Raw genomic sequence first — 9,199 nt, 5'->3', positions numbered from 1 at the left:
ATGGAGAAAAAAAATTCTTAAAAAATTTAAATTCTTAAAAATCCAATTCCAACTTTCAAAACCAAGTTTCAGATGGAATTTAGAAATAAAAACAATCAAAAATCAAGCACAATTAACCAAAAATGCCATTAGCCCCATCCATTACAAAAAGTAAAACCAAGCAAATTTACAATTACACTTTCTTTTATCATTCACTTAACCCTTCTAAACAATTACAATTTACAAATACAATCTAATAAATTAAAAATCAATTTGCTGCAAAAATGCAAATTGACATATTCACTTTATACTGAGTCACTAAACAATTAAAATTTACAAATACAATCTCATAAATTCAAGGCTTCAACCTTCAATTACAATTACAAATTAAAAATTATTAATCACGAAGCAAATATAAAATGCAAAAATCAAATAACTAATGCAGAAAATCGTAATGTGTAGAGGAAACTTCATATAAAAATATTCTATTTTCCATCGATCACTTGCATTGGTTTCATATAACGTAGCCTCCATTTCCAACATTTTGTAACTCGGGCGTCACCTAACACAAATAATGGCATCCATGTCAAAAACACAATTATAGAAACAAATCTCAAATTGGTTAAGTTGTTCCTGTGAGATTTTTGTTTTCTCTGTACCAAAAAGAAAACCACATGAACAGAGGAAAAATTGGTGGGGGTACTTTATATTGACAAACAAGCGACAAATACTAACATGGAAAATATGAGTAGCATATCAATGCATCAGGAAGCCAGAAATTCATTAGTAATTGAGGCCAACATCCATGAAAACATGAAAGAAAAGGGTATACCCCTATTATATAGACTATTTTCTTTCATCAGCAAGAGAGATCTAATAGTCATTCTTCACATAAGGACATATTATACTTATCAACTCGGCAAAATCAACTAAAGGATTCCTATACAGGGCCATAACCTAAATACATTTGGTCTTACTAAGTGTTATACCAAGCAATTGCCAATACTTCTTCAGAATTTGATACTTTGCCCCTATCCCCAGCAAACATATCTAAGAAACCCTAAAACAACCAATTAAACCATAGACCAGTTCAACCATAGCTACAAAATCTTTTGTTGATGATTACCTATAGCTACAAAATATTATCACAACATTCACATTTTCAAGATGTCCAATATTTCCTACAAAAGCCAAACAGAGTCTTGAATAGAATTGAAGGTGGCCTGATGCAAAGATATTTATGTACTAAGGTCCAATGTTTGCATGTATTTAAAGTAACAGAAGATGAAAACGTACACAAACGCAAGAATACCATATAGAAAAGTTTACCTGATTAGCTTTGCGCCCTAAACTGAACTCTATTTATCTAAATAAAAAAACAGGAAAAGGAAAAGTATCAGTATGAAAGCCATTTTAACCAATATACCTTCATTGTTTTTTGGGAGAAGTAATAACATATTACCAAATATACCTTTCATTGAAAACATTGAATACTTACTAACTGATCTGCAAGCATCAAAACTATTTTTAAAGAAAACTTTCGATTGCAATAGTTGAACAAGTCTTCTAGGATTGCAAACTTTCGATTGGCCCTAGAAGGTCAATAACCATAACATTGTACTCGCCCTCAACACCAAACCATTTCAGATGGGTGATACTCGCTTCATACAAATAAAAAGATAAATAAGTAGATACATAAATTGATTTTAACTAAATCCCTTCCTATCAACTCACTATAGACAAAAGGACTAAAAGAGGAAACTTACTCCCTCCTTGTAGAAGCATGTATAACTTTGACTCATAATGAAGCTAAGGGTGCTTGGTCTTCACAGATTCCTGAGGAAACAAGGAAAGTATGTATAGGTTGGCAATGAAAGTCATAAACTTACTAAAGTAGCACACAAGCAAAATCACATAAACAAAACATAGCCAAAATTATCATCAACCAAACATAGCCAAAATTAAAAACAGAAACAACAAAAAAGAACAGAAAACAAAAAAACATGGATTATTCACGGTAAATGCTACAAAAACCCACGACTCAAAGTAATTATTTCTAACAATCAAGTTTGATAACTTATGATGGATGATTGCTGGACTAATCAACTTAGTCATTAGGCATCCAACATATTCAACTTAGTGAGGCAAATTGACATAAAGATTTAACAAATTCAATTTGAAATTTTAGAAAATAAGGAATTACCATCATTCTGGCATAAGTAGATCCAATACGACCACCACCAATGACCTCAATTGTCTGTCCTTTAAGCAACTTTCCTACATACCTAGCGGAAAACAAATATATCCAAACCCAATATCTGGAGGGACATTGCAGACCCAGAATGTATAGTATTTTGGATTAAAAAAGATAAATCCAATTAATAATTAACAAATAAATAATTCAAGAACATCATCCCACTGATTTCAGAAACATAATAATAAAAAATAAAACTATGTACGAATTTCAAACAAGAACTTGAACAAAAAAGACCGGCATCAATCAAGAAATTTTAAAGATTTGACCAAAACCCACTTTCAAAATTTCAGTTCATACATTAAAACAACTACAAATTTCATAACAAATGAAAATAACCTTAGAGTGACAGAGTCAGTATGTTGTTGTCTCTGGATGCGGGTTGTGGCTTACAGTTGCAGATTCGACAATTAGGATCAAAGAGGGAAAAATTTAACAGTTGTCCCTGAAAGATTAAAAAGCAAAAAAATCACGTTAACATTCAAGCTTAGATATACTGAAAATTGAACTCCAACTAGAAATAAAATGATACGAAAGTCAAAGGAAAAATTTAACATAACTGTAGCTTGAAGTCTTCTTGAAGAATCGAGAGATATTGTGGGGGTTCTTGATTCAGACTATTCAGAATGCTCTTCCTCTCAATTTTGTGTGGAAGAAAATTGAGAGCGACTAGCCAAATGGGGAAACAAGAAACATCCACGCCCAAATAAACCAAATGACGAATGGCGATGATGAGTACCATATCAATTAGATCAAGAGTATTGTTTGCCTCTTCCATTGGCGTGTGTGAGGAGAGAAAGACACAAAATCAGAGAAACGGCGGCGAGATGGGATAGGTAATCCTTCTTTTCTGTATTATTTTTTGGCCGTCTGGTTCTAACTCGGCGAAAAGGGTTTTGAAACCCTTTAGAATCTCAAAACCAATTTGTTTAGATGGCTTAGAAGCCATTAGATCAAATGCTATAAACCCTAGAATGAAAATCAAGCCGTTAAATTTCCTTTCTCTGATAACAAGTAGTTGAGAGGAGCCATTGCATTGAATGCAAAGCATTAATTGCTTCAAAAAAATTGTGTGAGCACTTCACGTCGTTCATAATGAGAGACAGAGTTTCTGCTTTTTTTTCCTACATGTGTTCACATATAAAATCGACATATAAGTTGATCCTCACCGTTCAGTATTTATTAATTAATTTTAAGTTGTCAGATTATATCAAACAAAGAGATCCTATGAAAAATTAAAGCACCATATAATTTCCTTATATTCAATATTCTGAAACAAATGGTTAGGATTAGAAGATTAAAAAATCTAACGGCCAGGTTGACACCGAAAAATGAGGGATTTTCTCCCTCACGGGCCCACATGTCAGCCATTCAAAAATCAAAACTTCTTCAGAATTTAATCTCCTATACACGCGTTATTGTGAGATCTACGCTTTGTAATTCTATGCAGTCATCCTGAACGTATATCAAATTTCGACTAAATCCTAGTCGTTGAAATATATGGAGGACAGTACACTTAGCCACACCGTATGCATTCCAATATACAAAGTGCTATATATATATAATATAGCTGTAACCCACTCACTTGACACATGTCACACTGATCTAAGCTTTAAATGTATTTTGTATTTTGTTTTTATTTTTTTTTAAAAAAAGAATGGTTTAAATTGTTTAATAACTTTAAATGTTTAAATTTAATTCTCTTTTTAGTATAATTAGCCAATTAGGGACTTAGGGTTGAAAAAAAAAAAGATTTAATTTATAATTGTGTTAGTATAAATTGCTTAATTCTTTATAATTTAATTTATTTAAAAAAAATTCAATATGTTGAAAAAAAAAACTAATATTAATAATTTCATATGTTAGAATATATACTAAGTAGTCTACTATATATATATATATATATAAAAGATTGATACTAACTATAGAATAAAAGATCTTAGTTGATGATTAAATGAAAATCGTTGGATCTTTAAGCTGTGATGGACATGCGGGACATGAGATTATTTCCATGTGAATTTATGCCTTATAACTGTAACCCACAATCACTCATCAACGGCTCACATTTAATAAAAAAAATTGAACGCTTTAGTGCATTTTCACGATAATTTAGGTGATTTAAATATAAATCCTTAATTAGCACCGGTTTTGCTTTTTGGCATTAACTATCATTAACTTGGTAGTATTTTTAAAAAATTACTATAATGGGAACTGTTTGTATTAATTAATGACATTAAAGTATTTAAAAAATATATATTAAGTTAATAATTATTAGTAATACCATTAAAAAATAATATCTGTATTTATTTATTTATTTAAATGGGACATTATTTGTTTAAATATTGTCTAAAGAGTAATTGTTTTTTGAACACTATCTAATAGCAATTTGTTATATTGCATTAAAAATTGATCTAACGCTTATACTAGGTGAATAATTGGTTATACTCCTCATATATGAAAATTCAATAATTCATGACATATTCAAATAAAAAAATTTAATGCAAGTGGCTAAGTGAGTTTTTGTAAATTATAATTTATTAACATTTTTTATTACTGATCCTTTATGGAATGATTTAAGGACTTGAACCTTGGTCAGTTGGAAAATCATGAAATTGGAAAAGAGGATAATTTTCGAATGAGACTTTCCATCTTTGGATCATTTATTAATTTTTTTTTTTTTGTTTCCATTTTGAACTATGAGACTTTCAAAAATTAAAGGTTGAAGAAGATATGAAGATACTAGATAGCATAGTATTAATTCAATTTTTAATGGTTTAATGCTACGAATTGAATACTATTGACTTTTTTTTTTAATAAATTGCGACATGTGGCGCAAATCCATTTTTTTTAAAGGCTAAACCAGTTTTTTAAGACATAATTTTTTAACATTAATGAACCCATCACTTTTTAAGAGTGCAAAACTACGTCGTTTTTGACTCTTTGAGTAAGAAATAAATAGTTAAACAATTGTTTATGTGTAAAACAAAGTCAGTTTAAAAATTGGTAAAAAAACAATGGTTTAAAAAATGGCTACGAAATTAAGAGAAAATGGTTAAAAAAAAAGCGTTTGTATATATGTATAAGTATAATTTATAAGGACTTATAAGTTTATAACATACATTTGAACTAAGTCTCTAGGTACTTAATTATTGTTGGACAAAGTTTTCCTCTAAACTGGGTTGGAGGAATTTCCTTCAACCTAGTCTATAAAAGTGACACGTGTCCCTTGAACATGTAAGATACACATTTTTTTTAATAATAAGGACAAAGTTGGAATACATTTTATTAAAAACTCATGTGCATTTCACATGTTAATAAAAAAAATGAATACATGTCACTTTTATAGATTAGGTTGAAGGAAATTCCTCCAATCCAGTTTGAAGGAAAACTTTGTCCATTATTGTTTTAATATGAACTTGTATTCTTATAACTTATGTCATATTATATATATATATATAATTTGTTAATATTTGCTTGTATTTTAACTATTCAATATAGTTATAGATTTAATTAGTTAACAACTTAATCATATGTCATGATATTTCATATTAGTTACTATTTATGTAACTTGTGTTGATTAGCTTACTTTATTTTTGTTTTTGTAAAAGGGAAATAGTTAACTTACTCAGTAATACTAAGTTAGTAACTTATATGTTAACTAACAAGTATGTATATTATATATTCGTATATATAATCGTCATACAAATATTAAGTAACATATAATTTTTTCTTTGTCAAAATAACCTATAGTTAATTATACTAAGTTAGTAATTTAATATATATTAACTTGGTTAATATGTTAGTTTATTAACTAACTAGTTACTAGTTAGTATGTTAATACTAATATATAACACATGTATAATAAAATAAGTAATATACATAGAAGTATTGAGTAACATGTACTTAATTATATTTACTTAATATATATTGATTAACTAGATAATATGTTCATTTATGATCTAACTAGTTAGTATGTCAACTAATACATATACATAAATATTAAATAATTCATATAACATATATTATGTAATTACTAATATACATATTTAAATATATATAACTATTTTTTTTTGTAATATATATATATATATATATATATATATGAACGAGCTAACGAGTCGTGCTACCGAGCCGGTTCGAGTCTTAAACGAATCGAGCTTACGAGTCCCCGTCGAGTTTTATCGAGCGAGCCGGGTATGTATCACTAACTAATTGAGCGGGTTTTAACAGTAACAAGCGGGCTTGTACAGTGTCGAGCTCGAATTTGGATCGAGCTTAACCGAGCGGGTACCGAGCGAGCTGTCGAGTTGTATTAGCTTGCTTACACCCCTACATCCATATCACTCCCTGCAGTTATGGGTGTAAACGAGCCGAGCTTGAGCGAGCTTCCCTTGTTCAGGCTTGGCTCGTTTAAATTTTACTCAAGCTCGAGCTCGAGCTCGAGTCGAGCTTAAGGGCGAGCTAAAATAATCGAACTCGAGCTAATAATAAGTCGAGCCGAGCCAGCTCGCGAGCTGGCTCTTATATTTAATGGTTTTGTTTTAAATTTTTTTTTTTAACTTCAAGTACTCTTAAACGGCTTAAGAAGTTAGTTTGCATATGAGTATTTGCTTAACCTAGCTAGTCGAGTATGGAGCCTGAGTCAATACAGGCATTTGGTTTCAAAGAGAGATGATATATATCCTTTTATAGATAAGCAAACTTGGAGATTGATGTTTTCTTAAAAATGTGGGACAAGTTAACAGGTTGCATTCAGATTGCATTGGGACAACGCCTCCTACAAAAAAATATTTTTTTTAATGTCTCTCTCTCAATCCCCCTCACCAGTCACAACGGATCTTCCACCTGAACTCTCATTTCCCACTCTCTCACTCTCGCTCATCTCGCTCACCAGACAGGTAGTGATAGTGTTTGGGTCTGGTTGATTCTTCAATAGTTTATGCCTTTCGCAATCTCCCTCAATAGTTTCTGCTTGATTCTTCTTCCTTTCGTTTGGGTCTGCTCTAATTGAATCGAGGTCTTTTTAATGATTGTTCTCTCTCTTTTTGATCTCGAAGGGTCTAGAATTTTTCATTCTCTAACGCTTAAATATAAATGCAATTTTAAGGTTTTAATAATTATGAGATTTATAATTAATTATGTATTACTTAGTTTTTATATATATACACACACGAGCTTATATGAGCTGTTCACGAGCTTAGCCGAGTCGAGCCGAGCTTGCTTCGTTTAATATTCGAGCTAGGATTTGTGTTCATGAAGTGCTTCATTTAATATTCGACTCGAGCACGAGCCGAGCTTATGCGAACCGAGCCCGAGCTTGCTCGCGAGACGCTTCGTTCACTTAACAGCCTTACCTGCAGTACACGGACCTGCACACACTGTTGTACCTACTTTTTCTACAGACCCATGTCCGCCCTTGGCCTCACTAGACAGCCTTGAATCAGTCCGTGACACCTCCATATCACTCCCTGCATCACACGGATCTCCATCTCTTGCCAATGACCAAAATCTCTCATTACCCAACAGTCCATCCCCCTCCCATCCAATGCTCACTCGGACAAAGACAGGAAAACGTGATGCTGAGAAATACCAGCCCAATGAGAATCAGCATGAGGCATTCATCGAGGTTCGAATATGAAGTCTCATCTCCTGCCAAGGGTTCTGCGGCCAGCCCGGCTCGAAGGAGACACAGCAGTACTAAGTCCCCATACAAGCCAACGAGAGATGATGGTAAAGCTCTTTCACCCCTACCAGGTTTTCAACTTCTGAGAAATATTATTCCCTTGTTAAGAGCTGAGGATAAGAGACATAAGTCTCCCTACAAATCTGGAGTAGAGGAGCCCAATTTGGATAAGAATGACTTTGTAGGCTCAAGTAGAAAGCAGAATTGCAGAACACCCACCTCCTAAGAAATCGTGGTGAAACAAAACACGTCCAATCCCAATGTTGTAATCATTTGTAACTATCTTGAGTGTGGCTTTATCTATTTTCCTTTTAAGTTGTCGTAGAAAATGATAAGTGTGTGAATCATGGTAAATTTTCAGCCTTGGAGGCTTTACTGCTTTGATTGCAGTAGCGGGGTTGCCTGCACAAGTTGTTGGACTTGCACTACTAAATTCTGCAGGACAGTTTGGAAATGCAAATAGCAAAACTGAAGAGACTGAAGAAACACTCTTGCAGAAGTCGATCATAAAGCCATTGAAGGAAATTTTCCAGCGTATAGTTCTTGGATTTTTATTCTGGCAGGCAAAGCAACCAGCTCGCGTCGAATCTGTCTTAAAGAGTGTATGTCACTTTCTACCTAATTTAACTAGGGCTTTCCTTTCAAAGCTTAATGGGTATTTCATATTTGAGAAGCCCAAGTATAATTTCTGTCAGCATGAGCAGAATGTCTATTACATTGTCCAGGATTAAATTCTTATTTTCTTTTCTGTTATGAAACATGACTTCTTAAACATATGTTATTGTGAATGGGTAAAGATGCTTGATTCCTTAAAATGACGTAGTGTAAGAGCATTATTTTGGTGACACAGGTGTATGTAAATGCCTCCACTGTAGATGACTACCTTGTGGAATCAATAATGTTGAAATAATGATTATGGGAGAATATAAGCGGAAACAATATAGAAAATAAACACAAAGAACTTACGGGTGGTTCGGTGTTAGACACCTACGTCCACCACTCGGAATACCCCTAAGGGCTACATTGTGCTCATTAACTTAATTTGTCTACAATACAAAGGTCCCTATTTATAGGGTAATGTCTAAATATAAGTTTGGTAATCAAATTCCCTTGATTTGATTACAATCTCAATATATGATTAATTACAATTAACCCATAAATAAAGAATATTTCAATATCAGCATAATTATGGAATATATGGAAAATATAATATATTTTCCATATATTCTAACATCCTCCCTCAAACTCAAGGTGGAATATTCTGGAACCTTGAGTTTGAAATC

The 9,199-nt window shown here is 32.2% G+C and overlaps 1 long non-coding RNA gene across 3 annotated transcripts; it reads right to left on the bottom strand.

The window, feature by feature from the left end:
* Positions 1 to 102: 102 nt before the first annotated feature.
* Positions 103 to 3,269, bottom strand: LOC132188696 (uncharacterized). Of its 3 annotated transcripts, none has more exons than XR_009440908.1 (6): positions 2,794 to 3,269; positions 2,573 to 2,678; positions 1,746 to 1,815; positions 1,451 to 1,640; positions 1,309 to 1,345; positions 103 to 541 (listed from the first exon to the last, which is right to left on the bottom strand). It is a non-coding gene; the product is annotated as an uncharacterized LOC132188696 (long non-coding RNA). The 3 variants fall into 3 exon arrangements; XR_009440907.1 differs by having other exon boundaries at positions 1,478 to 1,640; XR_009440909.1 differs by lacking the exons at positions 2,573 to 2,678; positions 2,794 to 3,269 and adding an exon at positions 2,183 to 2,315 and having other exon boundaries at positions 1,478 to 1,640.
* Positions 3,270 to 9,199: the final 5,930 nt, after the last annotated feature.

This window comes from Corylus avellana, chromosome ca7, assembly GCF_901000735.1.
Source record: "Corylus avellana chromosome ca7, CavTom2PMs-1.0".
NCBI classification, from domain to species: domain Eukaryota; kingdom Viridiplantae; phylum Streptophyta; class Magnoliopsida; order Fagales; family Betulaceae; genus Corylus; species Corylus avellana.
The sequence above is the reverse complement of the archived record's forward strand: the minus strand, read 5'-3'. Positions and strand labels throughout refer to the sequence as shown.